At 42.8% G+C, this 11,457-nt stretch overlaps 1 pseudogene; it reads right to left on the bottom strand.

The window, feature by feature from the left end:
* Positions 1–6,025: 6,025 nt before the first annotated feature.
* Positions 6,026–6,295, bottom strand: LOC108535123 (non-histone chromosomal protein HMG-17 pseudogene; annotated as a pseudogene).
* Positions 6,296–11,457: the final 5,162 nt, after the last annotated feature.

Raw genomic sequence — 11,457 nt, 5'->3', positions numbered from 1 at the left:
GGGGGGTGGGGGGTGGTAATCTGGATAGAAATGGGGGAGGAGAGCATCTTACACAATGGGAGAGCAATCCTAGCTGTCAGGCCTCGGAGTCCAAGCTAAGCCATCATATCTCCTGTGACCTGCACATGTACATCCAGATGGCCTGAAGCAACTGAAGATCCACAAAAGAAGTGAAAATAGCCTTCACTGATGACATTCCACCATTGTGATTTGTCCCTGCCCTACCCTAACTGAAAAGATATATTCTCCCCCGCCCTTAAAGGTACTTTGTAATATTCTCCCCATGCCCTTAAGAAGGTACTTTGTATGCCTATCCCAAACCTGTAAGAACTAATGATAATCCCACCACCCTTTGCTGACTCCTTTTTTGGACTCAGTCCGCTGGTACCCAGATAAAATAAACAGCCTTGTTGCTCACACAAAGTTAGTTTGGTGGTCTTTTCGCACAGACACGTGAGACATTTGGTGCCAAAGACCCGTGTCAGCAGGACTCCTTTGGGAGACCAGTCCCCTGTCCTCACCCTCACTCTGTGAAGATATCCACCTGTGACCTTGGGTCCTCAGACCAACCAGCCCAAGGAACATCTCACCAATTTTAAATCGGGTAAGTGGCCTCTTTTTACTCTCTTCTCCAACCTTTCACTATCCCTCAACCTCTTTCTCCTTTCAATCTTGGTGTCACCCTTCAATCTCTCCCTTCTCTTAATTTCAATTCCTTTCACTTTCTGGTAGAGACAAAGGAGACACATCTCATCTGTGGACCCAAAACTCCAGCGCCGGTCATGGACTCGGGAAGGCAGCCTTCCCTTGTTGTTTAATCATTGTGGGGATGCCTGCCTGATTATTCACCCACATTCCATTGGTGTCTGATCTCCGTGAGGATGCCTGCCTTGCTTATTCACCCACATTCCCTTGGTGGCAAGTCAATTGCGGGGACGCCTGCTTAGGCAGCTCACCCACATTGCAGCCCATGGCTGCTCACCCCACCCCTTCTCTCCGTGTCTACACCCCTTTTCCACTTTTCTGGGGGGCAAGCACCTCACATCCCTTCTCCACTTTCCTGGGGGCAAGCACCTCCCACCCCTTCTGTGTCTCTACCTTTCTCTTTAAACTTGCCTGCTTCACTACGGGCAACCTTCCACCCTCCATTCCTCCCTCTTCTCCCTTAGCCTGTGTTCTCAAAAACTTAAAACCTCTTCAACTCACACCTGACCTAAAACCTAAACACTTTATTTTCTTCTTCAACACCGCCTGGCCCCAATACAAATTCGACAATGGTTCTAAATGGCCAGAAAATGGTACTTTTGATTTCTCCATCCTACAAGACCTAGATAGTTTTTGTGGAAAAATGGGCAAATGATCTGAGGTGCCTGACGTCCAGGCATTCTTTCACACATTGGTCCCTCCCTAGTCTCTGCTCCCAATGCGACTCATCCCAAATCTTTCTTCTTTCTCTCCTGTGTTCCTTCAGTCTCCACCCCAAGCTCTGAGTTCTTTGACTCCTTCTTTTCCATGAACTCATCTGACCCCTCCCCTTCTCCCCAGGCCTCTCCTCACCAGGCCAACCCAGGTCCCAATTCCTCCTCAGCCTCTGCTCCCACATCCTATAATCCTTCTATCACCTCCCCTCCTCACACCCGGTCTGGCTTGTAGTTTCGTTCTGCGACTAGCCCTCCTCCACGTGCCCAACAATTTTCTCTTAGAGAGGTGGCTGGAGCTGAAGGCATAGTCAGGGTACATTCAGGGTACATGTGCCTTTTTCTCTATCAGACCTTTCCCAAATCAGCCAGTGTTTAGGCTCTTTCTCATCAGACCCCACTAAATATATACAGGAATTCCAATATCTAACTCAGTCCTACAATTTAAGCTGGAGTGACTTAAATGTCATCCTAACTTCTACCTTCTCTCCAGATGAACGGGAAAGAGTTTTTTCTCTAGCCCAATCTTACACTGACAACTGCCGGCTCCATGAACCAGACCTCCAGGAAGACATTAGAGCAGTCCCCAGAGAGGATCCCCAATGGAACTATCAGGCAGATTCCCCAGATATAGGTAGGTGAGATTACATGATTTCCTGCCTAGCTGAAGGGCTTAAAAAAGCAGCTTACAAAGCTGTTAATTATGACAAGCTTAAAGAAACTACCCAAGGTAGAGACAAAAACCCAGCCCAGTTCATGGCCCGCTTAGCAGCAACCCTTAGGCGTTTTACTGCCCTGGACCCAGAGGGGCCAGAAGGCCGCCGTATTATTAATATACATTTTATTATCCAATTCGCTCCCAACATTAGCAAAAGCTTCAAAAATTAGATTCTGGCCCTCAAACCCCACAACAGGACTTAATTAACCTTGCCTTCAAGGTGTACAATAATAGAATAGAGGCAGCCAAGTAGCAATGTATTTCTGAGTTACAATTCCTTTCCTCCACTGTGAGAGAAATCCCAGCCACATCTCCAGCACACAAGAACTCCAAAGGCCTTAACCACAGTTGCCAGCAGTTCCTCCAGAACCTCCTCCCCCAGGAGCTTGCTACAAGTGCCAGAAATCTGGCCACTGGGCAAAGGAATGCCTGCAGCCCTGGATTCCTCCTAAGCCAGGTCCCATCTGTGCGGGACCCCACTGGAAATCGGACTGTCTAACTTGCCAGACAGCCACTCCCAGAGCCCCTGGAACTCTGACCCAAGGCTCTCTGACTGACTCCTTCCCAGATCTTCTTGGCTTAGTGGCTGAAGACTGATACTGCCTGATCCCCTCAGAAGCCTCCTGGACCATCACGGACACTTTGGGTAACTCTTACATTGGAGGGTAAGTCCATCCCCTTCTTAATCAATACGGAGGCTACCAACTCCACATCACCTTCTTTTCAACGGGCTGTTTCCCTTGCCTCCGTAACTGTTGTGGGTATTGATGGCCAGGCTTCTAAACCTCTTAAAACTCCCCAACTCTGGTGCCAACTTGGACAACATTCTTTAATGCACTCCTTTTTAGTTATCCCCACCTGCCCAGCTCCCTTATTAGGTGGAGATATTTTAACTAAATTATCTGCTTCCCTGACTATTCCTGGGTTATAGTCACACCTCATTGCCGCCTTTTGCTCCAGTTCAAAGCCTCTTTCTCATCCTCTCCTTGTATCTCCCCACCTTAATCCACAAGTATAAGATACTGCTACTTCCTCCTTGGCGACAGATGATGCACCCCTTACCATTCCATTAAAACCTAATCACCCTTACCCCACTCGATGCCAGTATCCCATCCCACAGCAAGATTTAAAAGGATTAAAGCCTGTTATCACTTGCCTGTTACAGCATGGCCTTTTAAAGCCTATAAACTCTCCTTACAATTCCCCATTTTACCTGTCCAAAACCGGACAAGCCTTACAAGTTAGTTCAGGATCTGCACCTTATCAACCAAATTGTCTTGCCTAAGCACTCCATGGTGCCAAACCCATATACTCTCCTATCCTCAGTACCTCCCTCCACAACTCCTCCATAACCCATGATTCTCTTCTGGATCTCAAACATGCTTTCTTTTCTATTCCTTTGCACCTTTCATCCCAGCCTTTCTTTGCTTTCACTTGGACTGACCCTGACACCCATTAGGCTCAGCAAATTACCTGGGCTGTAGTGCTGCAAGGCTTTGTGGACCTCCCCCCTTACTTCAGTCAAGCCCAGATTTCTTCATCATCTGTTACCTATCTTGGCATAATTATTCATGAAAACACAGGTGCTCTCCCTGCTGATCGTGTCTGGCTAATCTCCCAAACCCCAAGCCCTTCTACAAAACAACAACTCTTTTCCTTCCTGGGCATGGTTAGGTACTTCCGCCTTTGGATACCTTGTTTTACCATCCTGACTAAACCATTATGTCAACTCACAAAAGCAAATCTAGCTGACCCCATAGATCCTAAATCCTTCACCATTCTCCTTTCTGTTCTTTAAAAGCAGCCCTAGAAGATGCCCCCATGCTGGCTCTCCCTAACTTATCCCAACCCTTTTCAATACACACAGCCAAAGTACAGGGCTCTGCGGTCAAATTTCTTACACAAGAGCCAGGACCACGCCCTGTAGCCTTTCTGTCCAAACAACTTGACCTTACTGTTTTAGGCTGGCCCCCAACCCCGTGACTGTATCTCTCTGATCCACCTGACATTCACTCCATTTCCCCGTATTTCCTTCTTTCATGTTCCTCACCCTGATCACACTTGGTTTATTGATGGCTGTTCCACCAGGCCTAATCACCACTCACCAGCAAAAGGCAGGCTATGCTGTAGCATCTTCCACATCCATCATTGAGGCTACCACTCTGCCACTCTCTACTACCTCTCAGCAAGCCAAACTCATTGCCTTAACTCGAGCCCTCATTCTCACAAAGCAATTATGTGTCAATATTTATACTGACTCTAAATATGCCTTCCATCTCCTACATGGAATATGGAATAAAACCATGCTGTTATATGGGCTGAAAGAGCTTTCCTCACTACTCAAGGGTCCTCCATCATTAATGCCTCTTTAATAAAAACTCTTCTCAAGGCCACTTTACTTCCAAAGGAAGCTGGAATCATGCACTGCAAGGGCCACCAAAAGGCATCAGATCCCATCGCTCAGGGCAATGCTTATGCTGATAAGGTAGCTAAAGAAGCAGCTAGCTTCCAACTTCCGTCCCTCATGACCAGCTTTTCTCCTTCTAATTGGTCACTCCTATTTACTCTCCTACTGAAGTTTCCACTTATCAATCTCTTCCCACACAAGGTAAATGGTTCTTGGACCAAGGAAAATATCTCCTTCCAGCCTCACAGGCCCATTCTATTCTGTCATCATTTCATAACCTCTTCCATGTAGGTTACAAGCTGTTAGCCTGTCTCTTAAAACCTCTAATTTCCTTTCCATCATGAACATCTATCCCCAATACCCCAATCCTCCACTCTTGACTCCCTCTTGGAGTGGATAGATGATCTTTGCTGACAGGACACACTCCAACCCTTTCACCCTGATGAAGTCCTATTCTTTACTGTTATACTCACTCTTACTCTCATTCCTGTTCTTATGCCACCCTCAACATCTCCCCAGCTATCTCCACCACACTATCAATCTCACTCACTCTCTCCTAGCCTCTTTTTTTTTTTCCAAGTCAAACTGTATCCAGCTTTATTAAATATACTTTCCATAAACAATCACGGTATTTCAGGCAGAACATGGGCAGACAATTGTTAACAGTATACAACAACTTTCAAACTCCCTTCTTCAATGGACTACCAAAAATCAGAAAGCCACTATAAAACCCAATGAAGTCTTCATCTGATGCTCTGAACAGGGAAACTTTAGAGTGAGGTTTGACATTTCATATTTAGCATGTTGTTTAACAACTTTTCACAAGCCGACCCTGACTTTCAGGAAGTGAAATGAAAATGGCAGAGTGTATCTGAAGATCCACAATCTAGAAATGGAACCACTGCTGTTTTGACAGGTGCTATCTCAGTGGCATCACTGGAAAGTCTAGATTGCCTGACACACTGGTAACCAACGACTAGGGGTCAGGTCCCAACAGATGTCTGGGCTTAAGGGAGTTAAGTCTATGCTGAAAGATGGAAAGGGAGAAGAGGACATAAAAACAAATTTGTTTTTCCATACCACAAGGCTTTTGTGCCAAGGTGGCCATGTGTGTCAAAGTCAGGGAATCCCTCCTCCTGAGAACCAAGAGGAAGTCTCTCAAAACTAGAAGGGAAAGGTTTTTCCCACATCAATCCAGCTTTGGAGACATTCTATTAGTGACATATGCCCCTTCCCCCAAAAACAACAATGAAGTGTTCTGTGTGCTAACAACATAGCTTTAAAAAAAGTAAAACAAAATTCTGCATTTTTATAAAACTTGATAAAAAAATAGTATTTCAAACTGTACAGTCATCAGAAGTACACAGTTATCAAAAATGCACACTTCACTTGGCATCTCCAGCACCTTCAGCTTTCTGTGCCTGGTCTGTTTTGGCGTCTCCATTTTCTGTCAGAAGTACACAGTTATCAAAAATGCACACTTCACTTGGCATCTCCAGCACCTTCAGCTTTCTGTGCCTGGTCTGTTTTGGCGTCTCCATTTTCTGCAGGGTTATTCCCCTCCTTGCCAGCATCAGCTTTTCCCTTTTCCCTTTGGGTACCTTCTCTCCCTTCTTTGCAGGGGCTTTTAGGCTTGGGCTCTGGCTTTGGAGGAGCAGGTTTAGCAGACAACCTCGTGGATCTTCTCTGTGGTTCATCCTTCACCTTGGCTTTATCTCCTTTAGCATCCCCTTCAGCCTTTCTCTTGGGCATAGTGGTGACAGTGGAGGGAAGTAGGTGCTGGATGCGGGATGCAGCGTGCGCGGGCTTTGGTCAGTCTGGGGGACGTTCTTGCCTCTTCTTCTTCACACTGCTCCTCTCCTAGCCATTTCTAATCTTTCTTTAACAAACAGTCGCTGGCTTTGCATTTCTTTTTCCTCCATAATCGCTGAGGCCTCAATTTACTCACTGCTGAAAAAGGAGGACTCTGTATATTTTAAATGAAGAGTGTTTTTACCTAAATCCATCTGGCCTGGTATATGACAACATAAAAAAAACTCAAGGATAGAGCTCAAAAACTCACCAACCAAGCAAATAATTATGAACCCCCTTGGGCACTCTCTAATTGGATGTTCTGGGTCCTCCCAATTCTTAGTCCTTTAATACCTGTTTTTCTCCTTCTCTTATTCAGACCTTGTATCTTTTGTTTAGTTTCTCAATTCATACAAAACCACATCCAGGCCCTCACCAATAATTCTATGTGACAAATGCTCTTTCTAACAACCCCACAAATCACTCCTTACCCCCAAATCTTTCTTCAGTTTAATCTCTCCCACTCTAGGTTCCCATGCTTCCCCTAGTCCAACTTGAAGCAGCCCTGAGAAACGTCACCCATTATCTCTTCATACCACCCCCAAAAATTTTTGCTGCCCCAACACTTCACCACTATTTTGTTTTGTTTTTCTTATTAATATATGAAGACAGGAATGTCAGGCCTCTGAACCCAAGCTAAGCCATCATATCCCCTGTGACCTGAACGTATACATCTAGACGGCCTAAAGCAAATGAAGATCCACAAAAGAAGTGAAAATAGCCTTAACTGATGACATTCCACCATTGTGATTTGTTCCTGCCCTACCCTAACTGAAAAGATATTCTCCCCTGCCCTAAAGAAGGCACTTTGTAATATTCTCCCCCTCCCTTAAGAAGATACTTTGTAATATTCTCTCCCTGCCCTTAAGAAGGTACTTTGTATGCCTATCCCAAACCTGTAAGAACTAATGATAATCCCACCACCCTTTGCTGACTCCTTTTTTGGACTCAGCCCACCCACATCCAGGTGAAATAAACAGTCTTGTTGCTCACGCAAAGCCTGTTTGGTGGTCTCTTTACATGGACACGTGAGACACTAGCCATTTACAAACTTGGGACTCTGGCAAGGGTGGTGGGGAATGGGTCCCACATAACTGCTCATGTTGAGAGCTGTTTGCCTAAATTGGGGTAAGACTCCCTGGGTTCATAGCCTAGATGCTTAAGGACACAGCATAGAGCTTCCTTGGATCCCTTTGAAGATATAAGTTGCTCTAATACTTGGAGAGGAAACGAAAATCTGAAGCATTAGTACCTAGGAGGCAGGGATTGGAGGAAGTAGATTCAGAGGTAAGGAGAATTTTGGGGCTACACTTCCAAGAAAGTCAGGGTCAGGACCCAGGAGGTGTAGGTCAGAAGGAGAGGTAGGGGTACACACATGGGCGACTGTTGAGTAGAGACTTCTGCCTGTGCCATGATCTTAACCAGGAGTTCAGTATGACAGCTTTCGGCCTCTAGTTGGCCCTTGGCTTCCCCCAGGAAATTGTGAAAGTGGAAGCTGGTTCCAGGCAGACCAATGTTCCCAACCCAGAAGGGTTGGGGGTTGTTAGAAAGCCTTTTCCAGGAAGCCTCACACTTGAGTCTTAAGTGCGGCGGCCATGCTAATCATTTTTAACCGGCTGACAGGTGCCCAGCATTTTCCTCCAATTCTAAGGAAGGATAGGACAGAATAGCAAGTGAAAGTGGTACAATATTACTCACCGCTTTGGAGAATCCCCTTACGGTTGCCACCAAATGTTGCAGGTGGGTCTTTGTTCTGCACATGTATTTTTTACATGCATAGAATGTGTAATGATCAAGTCAGGGTATTTGGGGTACTCATCACCTTGAGTATTTCTCATTTCTATGTATTGGTAACATTTCAAATCCTCTCTTCTAGCTACTTTGAAATGTACAGTGCATTGTTGCCAACTATAGGCACCCTACTGTGCAAGAGAATACTGGGGCTTATTTGTTCTATCTAACTGTATGTTTGTACCAGTTAACAAATCTCTCTTTATCCTCCCTCCTACCTAACACACTCTTCTTAGCCTTTTTTATCTATCATTCTTTTCTCTATCTCGAGGAGATCAATTTTTTTAACTCCCATATATGAGTGAGAACATGAGGTATCTGTCTTTCTGTGCCTAAGTTATTTCATTTAACATGATGACCTCTAGTTCCATCCATGTTGCTGCAAATGACATAATTTCATTCTTTCTTATGGCCAAATCACATTTGACTTGTATATGTCATATATATGCATGTATATGCATATATATGTGTGTGTATATACATATATAAAAATATACATATATATGCATACATGTATATCACATTTTCTATATTCATTCATCAAATGATGATTCTATATCTTTGATTCTATATATGTTGATTCTATATCTTTGCTATTGTGAATAGCGCTGCTATAAACACACAAGTGCAGGCATTCCTTTGATATACAGACTTTTCCTTTGGACAGATATCTGGTAGTGGGATTGCCAGATCATATGGTAGTTCTACTTTTAGTTTTGTGAGAAATCCTGATACTGTTTTCCATAGTGGTTGTACTAATTTACATTCCCAGTAACAGTGTATAAGATTTTCCTTTTCTCCATATCCTCGTCAGCATCAGTTATTTTTTGTAATTTTATTAATAGCCATTCTCATGGGGGTAAGATGATACTTCATTGTGGCTTTGATTTGCATTTCCCTGATGCTTAGTGATGTTGAGCATTTTTTCATATACCTGCTGGTCATTTGTATGTCTTTTTATTTTTAAATTAAATTTAATTTTTTTTTTGAGACAGAGTCTCTTTCTGAACCCAGGCTGGAGTTCAGTGGCAGGATCATAACTCATTGTAACCTCAAACTCCTGGGCTCAAGTGATCCTCCTGTCTCAGCCTCCTGAGTAGCTGGGACTACAGGTGTGCACCACCATGCCTGGCTAATTTTTTAAATTTTTGTGGAGACAGGGTCTTGCTATATTTCTCAGACTGGTCTCGAACTCCTGACCTCAAGTAATCCTCCTGCCTTGGCATCCCAAAATGCTAGGATTACAGATGTGAGCCACCATGCCCAGCCTGTATGTCTTCTTTTGAGAAATACGTATTCATGTCATTTGCCCACTTTTAAATGAGATTATTTGTTTTTTAAATTATTGCTGAGTTGTTTGACATTCCTGTATATTCTGGCTATTAGTCCCTTGTCAGATAAATAGTTTGCAAATATTTTCTCCCATTCAGTAGGTTGTCTCTTCACTCTGTTGATTGTTTCCTTTGCTGTGCAGAAGCTTTTTAGTTTAATATAGTCCCATTTGTCTATTTTTGTTATAGTTTCTGTGCTTTTGAGGTCTTAGCCATAAAATCTTTGCCAGACTCATATCTTAAAATATTTTCTCTATGTTTTTTTCCGAGCAGTTTTATAGTTTTGGGTCTTATGTTTACAGTTTTAATCCATCTTCAGTTGATTTTTGTGTATGGGGAGAGAAAGGGGTCCAGTTTCATTCTTCTGCATACAAATATCCAATTTTCCCAGTACCATTTATTGAAGAGGGTATCTTCCCCCAGTGTATGTTCTTGAAGCTTTTATTGAAAATCAGTTGGCTGTGAATGTGTGGATTTATTTCTGGACTGTCTATTCTGTTCCGTCAGTCTGTGTGTCTGTTTTTATACCAGTGCCTCAATCTCCCAAGCAGCTGGGATTATAAGTGCCTGCCATTATGCCCAGCACATTTTGTGTGTGTGTTTTAGTAGAGATGGGGTTTTGCCATGTTGGCCAGGCTTGTCTTGAACTCCTGACCTCAAGTGATCCACCCACCTCAGCCTCCCAAGGTGCTGGGATTACAGGCGTGAGCCACCACACCCAGCCCCTTTTACTGTTTTTGACTTAAAGTTTGTTTTATCTACGTATAGCTACTGCTTGCTTTTGGTTTCCATTTACATGGAATATCTTTTTCCATTCCTTTGAGTGTAGATGTGTCTTTCTTGTAAGCACCATTTGGTTGGATTATGTTTCTTTATCCATTCAGCCAGTCTATATTTTTTAAGTGGAGAATTTAATACATTCACATTCAAGGTTATTATTGATATGTGAGGTTTGTTACTGTCATATTGTTAATTATTTTCTGGTTATTTTGTATATTCTTTGTTCTTTTCTTCTCTCTTATTGATAGTAATTGTGGTTTTATGGTTTACTGTAATGGTACCACTTAAGTCCTTTCTATTCCTCATTTATGTGTTTGGTTTACCAGTGAGTTTTATACTTTTGTGTGTTTTTATGATGGTAAATGTTCTTTCACTTCCAAGTTCAGGACTCCCTTGGGCATTTCTTGTAGCATTGGTCTTGTGGTGTGTTCCCTCAGAATTTACTTGTCTGGGAAAGTCTGTTTCTCTTTCATTTATGAATTTTGCTGGATGTAGTATCCCTGGGTGGCAGATTTTTTCTCCCAGCACTTTGAATATGTTATCCCATTCTCTCCTGGCCTGCAAGGTTTTGATGTGGGTTTCTTTGAAGATGACTAGATACTTTTCTCTTGCTGTTTTTGGTATTCTATGTTTTGTTTTGACTTTAGACAGTTTGATCATAATATGCCATGGAGAAGATCTTTTTCCATTATATTTGTTAGGGAATCTTTGGGCCTTCTCTACCTGGTTATCTATATCTCTTGCTAGATTTGGGAAGTTTTCAACTAATATTTTGTTAAACAGGTTTTCTAACCCTTTGTTTTCTCTTCACTCTCAGGGACAGTGGTAATTTGAATATTTGTTTACTTTGTATTTTCCCAAATGTTACAAAGGCTCTGCACATTCTTTCTAATTTTTTTCTTTATTTTTATCTGCCTGGATTAGTTCAAAAGACTTCTCTTCAAGTTCTGAGATTCTTTCTTCTGCTTGATCTAGACTATTGAAGCTTTCAAATGTATTTTGTATTTAATTCAATGAATTATTCAGTTCCAGAATAAAAAAAAAAACTTATCTATTTGGTGAAGTTCTCATTCATATCCTGAATTGTTTTCTTATATCTGTGTATTGTTTTCAGAATTATCTGATATCTCTCTGAGCTCCTTTAAAATCTGTATTTTGAAT

Source organism: Rhinopithecus bieti, unplaced genomic scaffold, assembly GCF_001698545.2.
Source record: "Rhinopithecus bieti isolate Rb0 unplaced genomic scaffold, ASM169854v2 scaffold_12049, whole genome shotgun sequence".
NCBI classification, from domain to species: Eukaryota; Metazoa; Chordata; class Mammalia; order Primates; family Cercopithecidae; genus Rhinopithecus; species Rhinopithecus bieti.
The sequence above is the reverse complement of the archived record's forward strand: the minus strand, read 5'-3'. Positions and strand labels throughout refer to the sequence as shown.